General features: G+C 40.6%; 1 protein-coding gene across 9 annotated transcripts in view; it reads left to right on the top strand.

The window, feature by feature from the left end:
• The first annotated feature begins 1,562 nt into the window (after window positions 1–1,562).
• The window catches only part of LOC135921555 (uncharacterized), a 315,975-nt gene continuing 311,504 nt past the window's right edge, over window positions 1,563–6,033 (top strand). For all 9 annotated transcript variants that reach the window (XM_070522325.1, XM_070522324.1, XM_070522319.1 and 6 more), the window contains exon 1: window positions 1,563–1,651. The gene's annotated coding sequence lies outside the window, so the exon portion shown is untranslated. The remainder of the gene's footprint in view (window positions 1,652–6,033) is intronic.

Genomic DNA, 6,033 nt, shown 5'->3' with positions numbered 1-6,033 from the left:
TCAATGCAATATCTTATAATTTTCTTGAAACGCTGCCATAGTTCGTCAACCGATTCACAATCGCAGGCAAGTTCAAATTGATTAAATGATAATTAAAAAAAAATCGAGAATAGATGTGTCGTCTGCCCGACTATAGTCCTTAACTTTCACAGGTATAAACGGCTGGGAACGAGTGCTTGCGCTCGACACTATGTGTACAAGAACCATCTTGTGATCTGACAGACCATCATACACAGACACTGTATAGTCGCCTATTTTATTCGAAAGAAACACCAAGTCCAACAATGACTGAGATTCAGGCGTTACCCTCGTGTTTTCTTTCACGATTTGCTTTAGATTGTGCGAGATCATTATTTGAAGCAGCTTTTCACTACTAGAAATTTCTACGTGCCCAGGTAGTAAACTGTCCCAGTTAATATTAGGTAGATTAAAGTCCCCGGTCATTATTAGTCTGGCGTTACGGTCCAAATGATTGCATAGGAAATCATTCAGCTTAACTAAAAACTCGGGTGCAGTGGCAGGTGGCTATATATTGCGTCAACAAGATATACAGTGTTTGCGTAAGTAATTTTGCACCATACTGTCTCAGGAATTATACATTCAATCATCACAACATCAATGTGCTGTTTAACAATAATCGACAGCCTCCACCGCGAGTGTCTCTATCCCATCTAAACATTCGGTAGTTGGGTGGCACTATACATTGGCTAGGTACATTGCGGTTCAACCATGTTTCGCTTACTACTAGCACATGAGAGGTCTCTGTGAGCAACACGTATTCTAACTCAGTTACTTTATTAACAATACTGCGTGCATTCAGTGACAAGATTCGGAGCTATGAAAGGGTTGAAGTACATGGGGAATCGCTGGGACTGCCTGAGGGACCAGAATCACCATGCGTGTCATCTGTCCTTCGTGTGCGGTGCTTATTTTTATTTCCGTGGTTTAGAAGGAAACGTGCGTTGTTTTCTTGGTCCCATACGTAAAGCTTATCGTTTACATTGAGCTTGTCGTCTATCAAAAATACCATCGCGCCCTTCGCCCTTTCGGCAGAAGCGCTCGCCCACAACTTTCGTCGCACATCTACTGTTTCCTTTGCATAATTATTTCTGATAGTAACTGACTTTCCTTTAAGTTTTTTGCAGTTCTTCAACACCTGCTCCTTTTCTCTGGTATCATAAAACTTCATGATAACTGGTCTCGGTCGTTGACTGTTTTTCTTGCCAATGCGATGAATTCTTCCGCAGTTTTAACTTGAACCCCCAGTGGGGTTCAAGTCGGGCTATTCGCTGAGATTGGGGATCGTAGATGATGGCTTTTGCATATTTTTCGTTCCCCGAATGCACGCTGGTGCTCCGGGGGCCACATTTTGGGGTTGTGATGAAAACTTCTCCCGGGCTTCCTCGGATTCCAGCAAGCCACCCCGCCGCATCCTTGCTTGGCATTCAACCACATTTGCCGGCCGCCAGCACTCAAGTTCTTAACTCTACGCCATTCTGTCTGATGTCCCGGGTGATAGCGGAGGGTGGATTACGTTTTTTAACTGAACGGATAGCGGACTAGGCCCATGTCATTCTTCCGTTGCTGGAACTTTGGCAGTGGCAGCTGGGATCGTCGGAGATGAATATTGACTCATCTGTACTTTTCACAGGTTCGTACGTTTAATGTTTTCATATACTTTAAAAGCCCCGCCGCTGCTGCCAAACGTGTCAGCTTATGTGCTTAAGTGCTTTTTTTGTTGTTCCGTTAGGAATACGGGGAAGCCAGCCGGACTATGCTGCTCTTGGGCTCCCCACGCAGCCTTCTGGCGTTACCATAACTGCAGCATTCGGTTGGCTCTTGGTGTCCACTCTATTCAATAACTGATACCGGTAGAATGTGACCATAACAGTCACATCCTTACCACTTTTCCGCTGCGCTCACTGGAAAATGGCTAACGATGGGAGGCCGTGTCGCACATGCGACAAAGCAAATGGAGGCACAGAGCCGCGCAATGCTTATGGTATGAAAAATTATACCACTTTGGCAAATGCTCGGGGTGACAGTGACTGCTGCTCGCAGTAAATAGGTAGCATTTTTTTAGTCTTGGCTGTATCCGGCATGCAACTGGTTACCTTTGACAGGTGGTCGTAACGAAAAAGACAGCGAAATTTATTTAATGTTGACAGGAATACTAACCAAGCTGGAAAAGTTTCAGAACCTGCTGACTAATGTTTCTGGCATTCAGAAGACTATTTTCCTATTGTCAGAAAAGCAAGATGAAGTATTGCGCACAACTGCTAGCCAGGAGGCACAGATAAAGGAGAACCAGATACGTGTTGATGCTGTCGAGGTACGCAACGACAAAAAAGAAATGAATTAACATTATCTGTAGATGACCTGCAATGGAAACGGAGGCGACATAATCTAGTAATTCACGGTGTATTGCGCAATGGGGAATGAACAATTGTTGAGTAAGGTTAACGAAGTCGCACGATTGTCGAAACTTCTCAACCTGGGCCTAAAAGACGTGGAGACAGTGCATAGACTTACTGCCAAATCCCGGATGATCCATGGAATTATTGTCCGATTCAACAATTTGCAATTGCTTGGCTGCGGCAATCTAAGGTACCCAGAAGCTCTGACTCCAGATAACCTGACCTATCTAAATAGGACATTGCTTCGCTTAGCTAAATAATGGGCGCGTAACAAGCGGTATCAGTATGCATGGCATCGTAACGGAAAGGTGTTTTTCCGTAGAGAGGTCGGGCTGCGTGCAGTGCATTGTGCTTAGGACTTCGATAAGCTGACATCTTGGAGCTAAGTCGTAACCAGATATTCTAACATGGCTACCACTTATCAAAGTCGTCAAGACCTGAATAAACTTGTTGAAAATAAAAGTTCATTACTCTCTATGCTACACCTAAATATACAGTCTGCCTGTGCTAAGCAAGAAGTATTTTAAGCGCTTGTGGAGGAGTTCGATTTTACATTTTCAGTTATGCTAACTAAAACGCGGTTATGTGGAAATGATTTTTTTTACCCTAGATAACTATGTGCCATTTACGATGAACCGCAGCGTCAGACGAGATGGGGGAATATGTTTACTGGTTGAAAGCGTTATGCGTTGTGAGGGGGTTGATGATGTTAGTGTAATTTCGCCTGATTATAAAGTGTCTGTAAATTACGGCACAATACTTTATCTTGTTGAGTTTTCTTATTTCATGGAAAAGTTGCTTTAATATGCTGATGAATGTATCTGTGTTCATCGGAGGTGATCTAAATGTTGATAGGACAAAAAATTCGAGCAGAACAAGAAAGCTGCTTGTTTTTCTTGAATCATATTGTATTTAGGATGTAATAGCCTTGCCAATGCGTATAAGCACAACGGCGAACACTAATACATTTATTTATTACTTGTAAATCAACCAGTGTGATATGTGTAGGTGTTTTCAATAGATTACTAAGTGGTCACCTTCTTGTCTATACCTTATATGCCCCGGTACTGTCAACCCTCTTGCGAACGAAAGTAAACATGTAAAACAACTTGTTTGCACAACAACGTTGAACAATTTTAGAAATGCAATAAGGAGACTTAGCTGGCACTCAATATACAGTTATCTGTAAACAGATGAACCTTTTATCATCTTACTTCAGGAATTTGTTTCGTTACACAGAGATGCATTACCATACAAAACTATGCAATAAGAGAAGCAAGGTTGCAAACCTTGGATTACCAAACAGCTCAACAGCATGATTACTAAGAAAAATCAGATGTACGAGACATATTTCACATGATTTGACACATGATTTGTCAATGTTCAAGTATTTTCGTAATAGTCTAAATGCTACAATGCGAAGAGCTAGGGACAGTCATCACACAAGCATGTTTAGTGCCAACGCCGACCGAAAGATACTGTGGAGTAAATTAACCTCACTATAGGGGTGCTGTTACTCTGCTTCCCCTGACAGTGTATGTGTCGAAGGTAGTGTTTTTTGTGGCGTTGAACTAGCACACAGATTTAGTTACTATTTCGTAGCGTTGGTGAGTAGCACACATAAATCGGGCGCACTTGATCGTATAAATAGCCACCTTAATAGCATATTCCTTCCTTCATGCAGTAATGCCGAAGTGTTGTCAACTTTGAAACAAATCAAAATTAGCAAGAGTGATGATCCATTCAGTCTTAAAATGAAACGTAGTACCTATGTTACACGTGAAATGCCAAATCAAATAATAGAACAGAAGATAAAATATGTTATAAAAACAACTAGAGGCATACGCTATTTTAGAGATTACGAAAGAGCTGATGATGCTACATTGATTGTGCATATGGAAAATGGCCCGAGGGATTTTGCTGAAAAGCATGATACGTACCTCTGCTATGGAAAAATTTTGCCTATATGTGAAATTATTGTTTCAATAGGTTTGTGCCAAACATGCTAGAGAAAGTGCACAAACGTAGGCCTTTGATAACGGCAGAGATAATTCATTTAGAACGGAAACTAAAACGGGCTACAAGGTCTGCTCCCAATCCTATTGTTATTATTGATATCAAAAATGCGTGCACACATGCAATGCACGAGTCTAGGACTTCTTTTCACAAAAATTTCACGTAACTTTATTAAAAGCGTACCAAGGAAAATTTTGGAATTACTTGAGCGGTACTGACAGGCACGTGACGCAGGCTTCAGCTGATGGTAACTTTGTTACAGGTGAACAGGTTATCGCTGAGTATTTTATTACTTATCTTACTGGAGTATTTTCGACCGGAAGTACACGCATGAATCTGCGTCATGGGACATTTTCCATAACAGGGTGCTGTCGCAGTGCTGTTAAATCTGAAAACGAAATCGACCTGTGGTCCTGATCGTTTGTCCAATATTTGCCTTCATCTTTATGCCGAAGCTATCGCTAAATTGCTTGACATTTTGTTTCGATGCTCACTGTTAACTGCAAGGCTAGCTGATGAATGGAAGATAGTTGAAATTACACTCGTCTACAAAAACAGGTGACCGTTTGTTATTAGAAAATTATCCCCCAATATACATGACATGTTCTTGCTATAAATTATTAGAACACCTTGTAGCAAAACAGATAATTCAATATCTTGAGGAAAACGCTATCGTATACAACATTCAACACGGATTTAGAAGAAAATTTTCTACGGCGACACAATTGTTCACGGTTGTTCATTCATTCGAAGCATGAATAGATGATAATGGACAACAATATTCTCAGATTTTATCAAGGTGTTTGAGAGAGATATTCATAATAATATCCTAAATAAACTCATAAATATTAACCTTCTCAACATTTTGGTTTCTTGGGTTTCTGATTCCCTGCATATCCGAACGCCGACTGTTTCAGTGCATGGTTTTCATTCCTGCAGTCTTCCTCTAACATCAGGCATACCTGAAGGAAGTGTTCTGGGACCTTTGCTGCTTCTTTCGTACATAAATGATATTGTCTCTTGAATTACTCCTGGAACACAAACTATTTTATGTGCGGATGATGTTGCATTATTTCATGAAATCAGAGGTGTACATGATCAGGTTGAGCTCAATTCTAATCCTGCTAATGTAACTTATACCTGTAATTGCCGATAAAATGGGTTATCGTTCTTTACCGCTTAAGAAAATTCCTCCTAAATGTACTGACAACCTAACATCTCTTCGTTTGAAACAGGTTACCTGTTACCGATACCTTGGATGGCAATCACTATTGACATCTCTTAGAATCTGCCCATTGATAACATTTCCGCGTCAGATTTCCGCAATTTTTCTTACTGAAAACGTAAACTTAGAAATTATCTTATGGTCAAACAGCTTGGTTATTTCGCATTCATACGACCTAAGCTCTAATATTGTCCTATTGTCTGGTATGCTTATACTAAACATAAAATTAAATGTTCTAAGGGATTCAGCGTAAGGCTCTCAGGTTTGCCTATTCTAAATTCAAGTACACCCATTCTCCTTCTAAACTAACGAAAGCTAACATTAAACTTGAATCGAGAAGAAAAAAAATGCAATCTGTCATTTGTAAGCTTACTT

Source organism: Dermacentor albipictus, chromosome 7 (assembly GCF_038994185.2).
Source record: "Dermacentor albipictus isolate Rhodes 1998 colony chromosome 7, USDA_Dalb.pri_finalv2, whole genome shotgun sequence".
NCBI lineage: Eukaryota > Metazoa > Arthropoda > Arachnida > Ixodida > Ixodidae > Dermacentor > Dermacentor albipictus.
Note: the sequence above shows the minus strand (reverse complement) of the source record. Positions and strands in the feature narration are given on the sequence as shown.